This window comes from Nycticebus coucang, chromosome 14 (genome assembly GCF_027406575.1).
Source record: "Nycticebus coucang isolate mNycCou1 chromosome 14, mNycCou1.pri, whole genome shotgun sequence".
Lineage (NCBI taxonomy): Eukaryota > Metazoa > Chordata > Mammalia > Primates > Lorisidae > Nycticebus > Nycticebus coucang.
Genome location: NC_069793.1, coordinates 69,781,397 through 69,787,859, shown reverse-complemented (window position 1 = coordinate 69,787,859; position 6,463 = coordinate 69,781,397).

Genomic DNA, 6,463 nt, shown 5'->3' with positions numbered 1-6,463 from the left:
TCAAGCCATTAACATTTATTGAGATAATTGATAAGTGTGGTAGTATTCTATTCGTCTTATTTTGTGAGAGTCCATTGCTTAGTTTTATCTTTTGCATCAGTGTGGAGGTTTGGTTCTGTCCTTTAATTTCTGAGTTCTTACTTTGCTGCTGATCCATTGTGGTGGTCAGTGTGCAGAACAGGTTGAAGTATTCCCTGTAGAGCTGGTCTTTTTGTGGCGAATTTCCTCAATGTTTGTATATCCGTAAATGATTTGATTTCTCCGTCAATTTTGAAGCTTAGCTTAGCAGGGTACAGAATTCTGGGCTGGAAATTGTTCTGTTTAAGTAGATTAAAGGTAGATGACCATTGTCTTCTTGCTTGGAAAGTTTCATTAGAGAAGTCTGCGGTCACTCTGATGGATTTGCCCCTGTAGGTCAACTGGCGCTTACTCCTGGCAGCTTGCAGAATCTTTTCTTTTGTCTTGACTTTGGACAGGTTCATCACAATGTGTCTTGGAGAAGCTCGGTTAGAGTTGAGGTGACCTGGGGTCCGATAGTCCTCTGAAAGCAGTGTGTCAGAATCTTTGGTGATATTTGGGAAATTTTCTTTTATAATATTCTCTAGTATGGCTTCCATCCCCCTGGGGCATTCTTCTTCCCCTTCTGGAATTCCTATAACTCGTATGTTGGAACACTTCATAAAGTCCCATAATTCTGACAGTGAACGTTCTGCTTTCTCTCTCTTCTTTTCTGCCTCTTTTACTATCTGAGTTATCTCAAAAACTTTGTCTTCTACCTCTGAAATTCTTTCTTCTGCATGGTCTAACCTGTTGCTGATACTTTCCATTGCATCTTTAAGTTCCCTGATTGACTGTTTCATTTCCTTCAGCTCTGCTATATCCTTTTTATATTCTTCATATAGTTCATCTCTTATTTGATTCTGTTTTTGAATTTCCTTTTGGTTATTTTCCACTTTATTAGCAGTTTCCTTCATTGTTTCCATCATTTCTTTCATTGTTTTCAACATGTGTATTCTAAATTCCCTTTCTGTCATTCCTAACATTTCTGTATAGGTGGAATCCTCTGCAGTAGCTACCTCATGGTCCCTTGGCGGGGTTGTTCTGGACTGGTTCTTCATGTTGCCTGGAGTTTTCTGCTGATTCTTCCTCATGGGTGATTTCTTTTATCTGTTTCCTTGCCCTAATTTTCCTTTCACTTCCTCTTGCTCTTTAAGTTCTCGTGCCTGTGGAAGTTGCGGGCGGGTTTAGACGGATTGAACACACGCGACCACTTGCCAGTTTTCCACTGTTTTAGTCCTCCTCTTGGGGTCCAGAAGTCTCTCGCTGACTCCCTGTATCCTCTCAGGGGTGATGATAGGCCAGAGATGCCTGGAGTCCTATATCCCCAGATTCACGGTGCCCAGATGCAAGGAAGCTGTTACTCGGCTGCCATCTTGCTCCGCCTCGCTACAATTAATTTTTAAAGACAGCTCACAGAACTCAGGGAAACACTTGAATTATGTTTACCAGTTATTAATAAAGGATAGAAGAAAGGATACAGCTGAACAACCTGATGGAAAAGATGTGCGTCGAGCGAGGCACGCTGGAGCGCCCATGGCTTCTCTGTGCTGCTCTTCTCCTAGCACCGCCATGTGTTCAGCCATCCCCAAGCTCTCCAAATCCAGTCCTGTTTGGGTTTTATGGCGGCTTCATTACATAGGCACGATTGACGACATCACTGGCCACTGGTGAGCAACTCAACCTCCAGCCCCTCTTCCCTCCCTGGAGGTTGGGGGTAGGGCTGAAAGTCCCAATTTCTAATCTTGTCTTGCTCTTTCCTGTGACCAGCACCTCCATCCTGAAGCTGTTTAACTGGCCCCATCTTATTAGCATACAAAAGACCCTCTTATCACTCCAGAGATTCCAAGGGTTTTAGGAGCTGTTTGCCAGGAACTAGAGGCAGAGACCAAATATGTATATCTTAATGTATTACAGTATCTCATTGCAAAAGCGATGCTGTATTTTTCTCAGGGAAACACATCAGAAAGCATTTCAGGCCCAGATCCTTTATTTGGCAGACTGTAAATAATGAAAATGAGACTTTTTTTTGAGTCAGAGTCTCAAACTGTTGCCCTGGGTAGAGTGCCGTAGCATCACGGCTCACAGAAACCTCTAACTTTTGGGCTTAAATGATTCTCTTGCCTCAGCCTCCCAAGTAGCTAGGACTACAGGCGCCCACCACAACACCTGGCTATTTTTGTTGTTGTTGGAGTTGTCATTGTTGTTGGGCAGGCCCAGGTTGGATTTGAACCTGCCAAGCTCCAGTGTATGTGGCTGGCTCCCTAGCCACTTGAGCTACAGGCACTGAGCCGAGAATGAGACTCTTAATTGATATCTGATGTATCATTTACTCCCACCAACACATACAAACACACAATGCGTAAAACAACAACAACAACAAAACAAGCTGTGAAATCTACTCAAGATATCATCATGCAGGATGAGGGAGAGGAAAACCACTGGAATATCTTGAAAGATACTGTTGTCAGAAAACTACAGCTATTACAAAGCTCTGCTTCCCTGAGTCTAGATCTTAATACGCATTAGAAAATAAAAATAGGTTTGGAGCCTGTAGCTCGGTGGCTAAGGCGCCAGCTATATACACCAGAGCTGATGGGTTAGAACCCAGCCCAGGCCTGCCAAACAACAAAAACTACATCCAAAAAATAGCTGGGCATTGTGGCGGGTGCCTGTAGTCCCAGCTACTTGGGAGGGTGAGACAAGAGAATCGCTTAATCCCAAGAGTTGGAGGTTGCTGTGAGCTGTGACATCACAGCACTCTACCACGCAACATAGTGAAACTTTGTCTCAAAAAAAAAGGGAGAAGAAAAGAAAAAAAAAAGACTGGATTGATGACAAAAAATAAGACCCAGCCCCCACCAACTGCAACAAAAAAATAGCCGGGTGTTGTGGTGGACACCTGTAGTCCCAGCTGCTCGGGAGGCTGAGGCAAGAGAATTGCATACGCCCAAGAGTTAGAGGTTGCTGTGAGCCGTGTGACGCCACGGCACTCTACCCGAGGGCGGTACAGTGAGACTCTGTCTCTACAAAAAAAAAAAAATAAGAGTGAGAGAAAGATTTCAGTTGATCAATATTTTCTCCTTTGATTTAACCACATAGTGGACTCATTCCCAACAAGCATTAATTTAGCCATGCGCCTCCTACAAACCTTGCCATCTCCCTTCACTCCCCACTAGACATTGACCTTCGTTACTCCAGGGAAAAGGAGGTCACAGTCAAAAGGCAAAGAAAATTAAGTAATTCAATCTTTGTCTTTTAAATATCTAATATCCCAGCTCATACTGCTTAAGGGTAGCTTATCCGGGTCACTTTTTACTATATGTAATTTTCACCTTATCCCCTGAGGATCCAATGTCACTGAATATTCAGTTTTTTTATACAGTTAACTTAGATTACCCACGAGTGATAATGAAAAATTAATATTTAGAAAGGAGAAAAGTCACCTACTTCCATGAATCAATATTGTGAATTGTGAACCAGAAACGTCAGCAGCTTGGGGTGGGGGTAGCTGGTTCCTCTGCTTTCTCACCAAAACTGTCAGCTGTCAGATGGGGGGTGGGGGTGGGGTGATTTATATGTCACTGCAAACATCATGGAAATTCTCAAGGTGGCATCTTCAAAAGGAGGAGGAGCTTGGAGGCAGGAACCTCAAAGGGGAAAATACCTCCACGTCAGTGAGCAGGCTGGCATTTCTTCTTAAATGTCTCTCATCTCATCTCCATCCTCGAGCCCATCAGTGCACAAGCTTTCATCATCTCTCACCTGAACTGTGGTCCCAGCCGGAGACCTCCCTAGTGTCCCTGTGTTGAGTCTACTCTGCAGCTGAGTAACTTCTTCCCAGAGCTCTGCTATTGTTCTATCTCCTTTCTGTGGCTCCCCACAACCCCACGGCCTAGTTAAACGCATTTGCAAACCCTGACACCCTGACATCACCTTTCACCACCTTCTGCTCTCTCCATTCCTCCCCACTGCCAGTGTCTACACCCCAGCCCACTGTAAAAGCCTCTCAGCCTTTCTCAGCCTGCTTTTTCCTGCACATTCTGCACCTTTGTTCACACCTGGAACCTGGAATGCCTTCCCTTGATATTGTTGCCCGTTCAAATGTGGACAGCCCTTGAAGGGCAAGCGTCAAAGTAACTTCATGCAAGAAGTCTTCAGCAAACCTGAAGATACAACAGTGAAAATAACCCGGGCTCTGTGTCTAAGGGGTTCACAGTCCACCAGGGAGTAGAGAACCCTGTAGAGAATACAGACACATAAACAGAGCAACAAAGCTGGGTTAGTAGAGAAGGGCGAGAGAAGAGTGTTTGTAGCAGAAAAACAAGTTACCCTTTTAGGTAATGTATTAGTTTGCTAGGGCTGTGGTAACGAAGTACCACAAACTGTGCAGCTTAGACAACAGAAACTCACTGCCTCACAGTTCTGGAAGACGGAAGTCCAAGATCAAGGTATCAGCAGGATCATGCTCCTCTGAGGGCACTAGTGAATGATTTGTTCCAAGCCTGTCTTCCAGTTTGGCTAGCTCTGTGGCTTGCAACAACTCCAGTGTTCACATGGTATTCTCCCTATGTATGTGTCTCTGTGCCCACATTTCTCCTTTTTATAAGGACACCTGTCACATTGGATTAGGGCCTACCCTCCTTTGTTAAAGCCTCATCTTAGCATCTGCAGTGACCCTATTTGCAATCAAGGTCACATTCTGAAGTACTGAGGATTAGGACTTCAACAAATAAGTTTTGGAAGGACAAAATTCAACCCCTAACAGGTGGGTGAGCACAGAACCCAAAGAGCAGGGGTGAGTGTGGAGAAATAAAATGGAGGCATTGGCCTCAAGCTAAAATGGTCTATGTGAGAAAGGCAGCTGGGTCCGAAGAGGGACTGGGGGGAGACAGAAACAGCTAATGGGAATTTTAAAGCATAAGTTCTTGCTGTGTGGTATGCAATGTCAGCTCTTTCTTTTGTGTTTGCACAAAGGCTGTCTCTACTCTGTACAGTGGAGTGGGGGAGGGGCTTGCTGGTGAGCTGGGACAGAGCAAACTGGCATTAGCCACAGCAGGCCAGGGTTGCTGGTTAATATTGGCTTGGCCGGAGCAGCAAGGCCTGGGGGACATGGGGAGCAAAGTGAGGCCGAATCTGGGCAGTAGCTTTCTGAGGGACAGAACTAATCGTATTCAGCCTCAGACTCTGGCATATGCATTCACTTCTGGGGGTACATTTGATTCTCATAAACCCCTTATATGGTAGAAATTATGGGCCCTATTTTATAGCTGAGGACACTGTAGCTCAAGGGTGATATGATCTGCTCAAGTTCCCACAGCAGGTACCCAGTAAAAGTGGGTTTGAACTCAGAAGTCTGGCAGCAAAGCCCAGGTTTACTCCATGGCCCCTCAGGTGCACTCTGAACACAGCCTCTTCTTCAGCAACCCGGCATCTCATGCACAGATGAGCTCCAACAGTCCCTGTGAACTGACCGATCAAGGAATGTTTCTGCACAGCCACCTCGGAAGCCCATGTGACATCAGCTGCAGGTGGGGTGGACAATTCCTTGCCAGCCCAGGCCCACCTCATACAGCAGCACCCCACCCCAAGTTTGAGCCATGAGTTTCTGCATCTGCTGTGGGCTCTTTGGCATCACAGAGCTTGCTTGGGCAGACAGCGTGGCCCAGGAGTTCAAGCACCCTCGTGCCCCGGGGCCGTAGTCAGCAGATCAGTTTCTGGCTTCCACTCCCACAGGTGGACACTGCTGGGAGGCCTTCTGTAGGCTTGGGGGTTCTGGTGGAAGGCAGCCTGGTCATTCACCCTGGCACTGGCTTTTCTTCTTCCCTAGGAACTGTTTCCACCAAGTCCTGGTCTCACACTTGGCTTTCAGGCAAACCCAAACTAGAATGGGGATGGTGCCAGTGGGAAGGTGCCTCCTCCTGAGGGGGCTGTTCCGAAGTTGCCTGCAACAGGGACCTGTGGGTGGAGAAGCCAGCAAAGGCTGATGGAGTATGGAACATCACACAGGGTTCTGTTTTAGAGATGAAGTTGGAGGGGAGACCTGGGGAGTATCACACAGTTCGGGCTCCACTTAAGCACAGAAGAGACAGGCTTAGATTTGTCTTTCCAAGACGTTCTGGCTGCCAAATGGAGGATGGACTGGGGGGGACCAGATGGGGTTCAAGGACCAGAGAGGAAGCTACTGTCCTAAGTGAGCACAGGAGATGAGGCCCAGACTAGGGAGGCAGCCACTGCTTGGAGATAGGGTGACAAAGTCAACAGTGGCTTAGCGAGCAGGACGCCCTGACCCGGAGACTGCCTGGATAAGGTCAGGGGCTGGGGGTGGGGATTGCTGGTCAAGGCTGACTCCAAGCTCCCGGTACCTTCTTCTGATGCAGGGGCCACGGGGAGAGAAGCAGGGGAG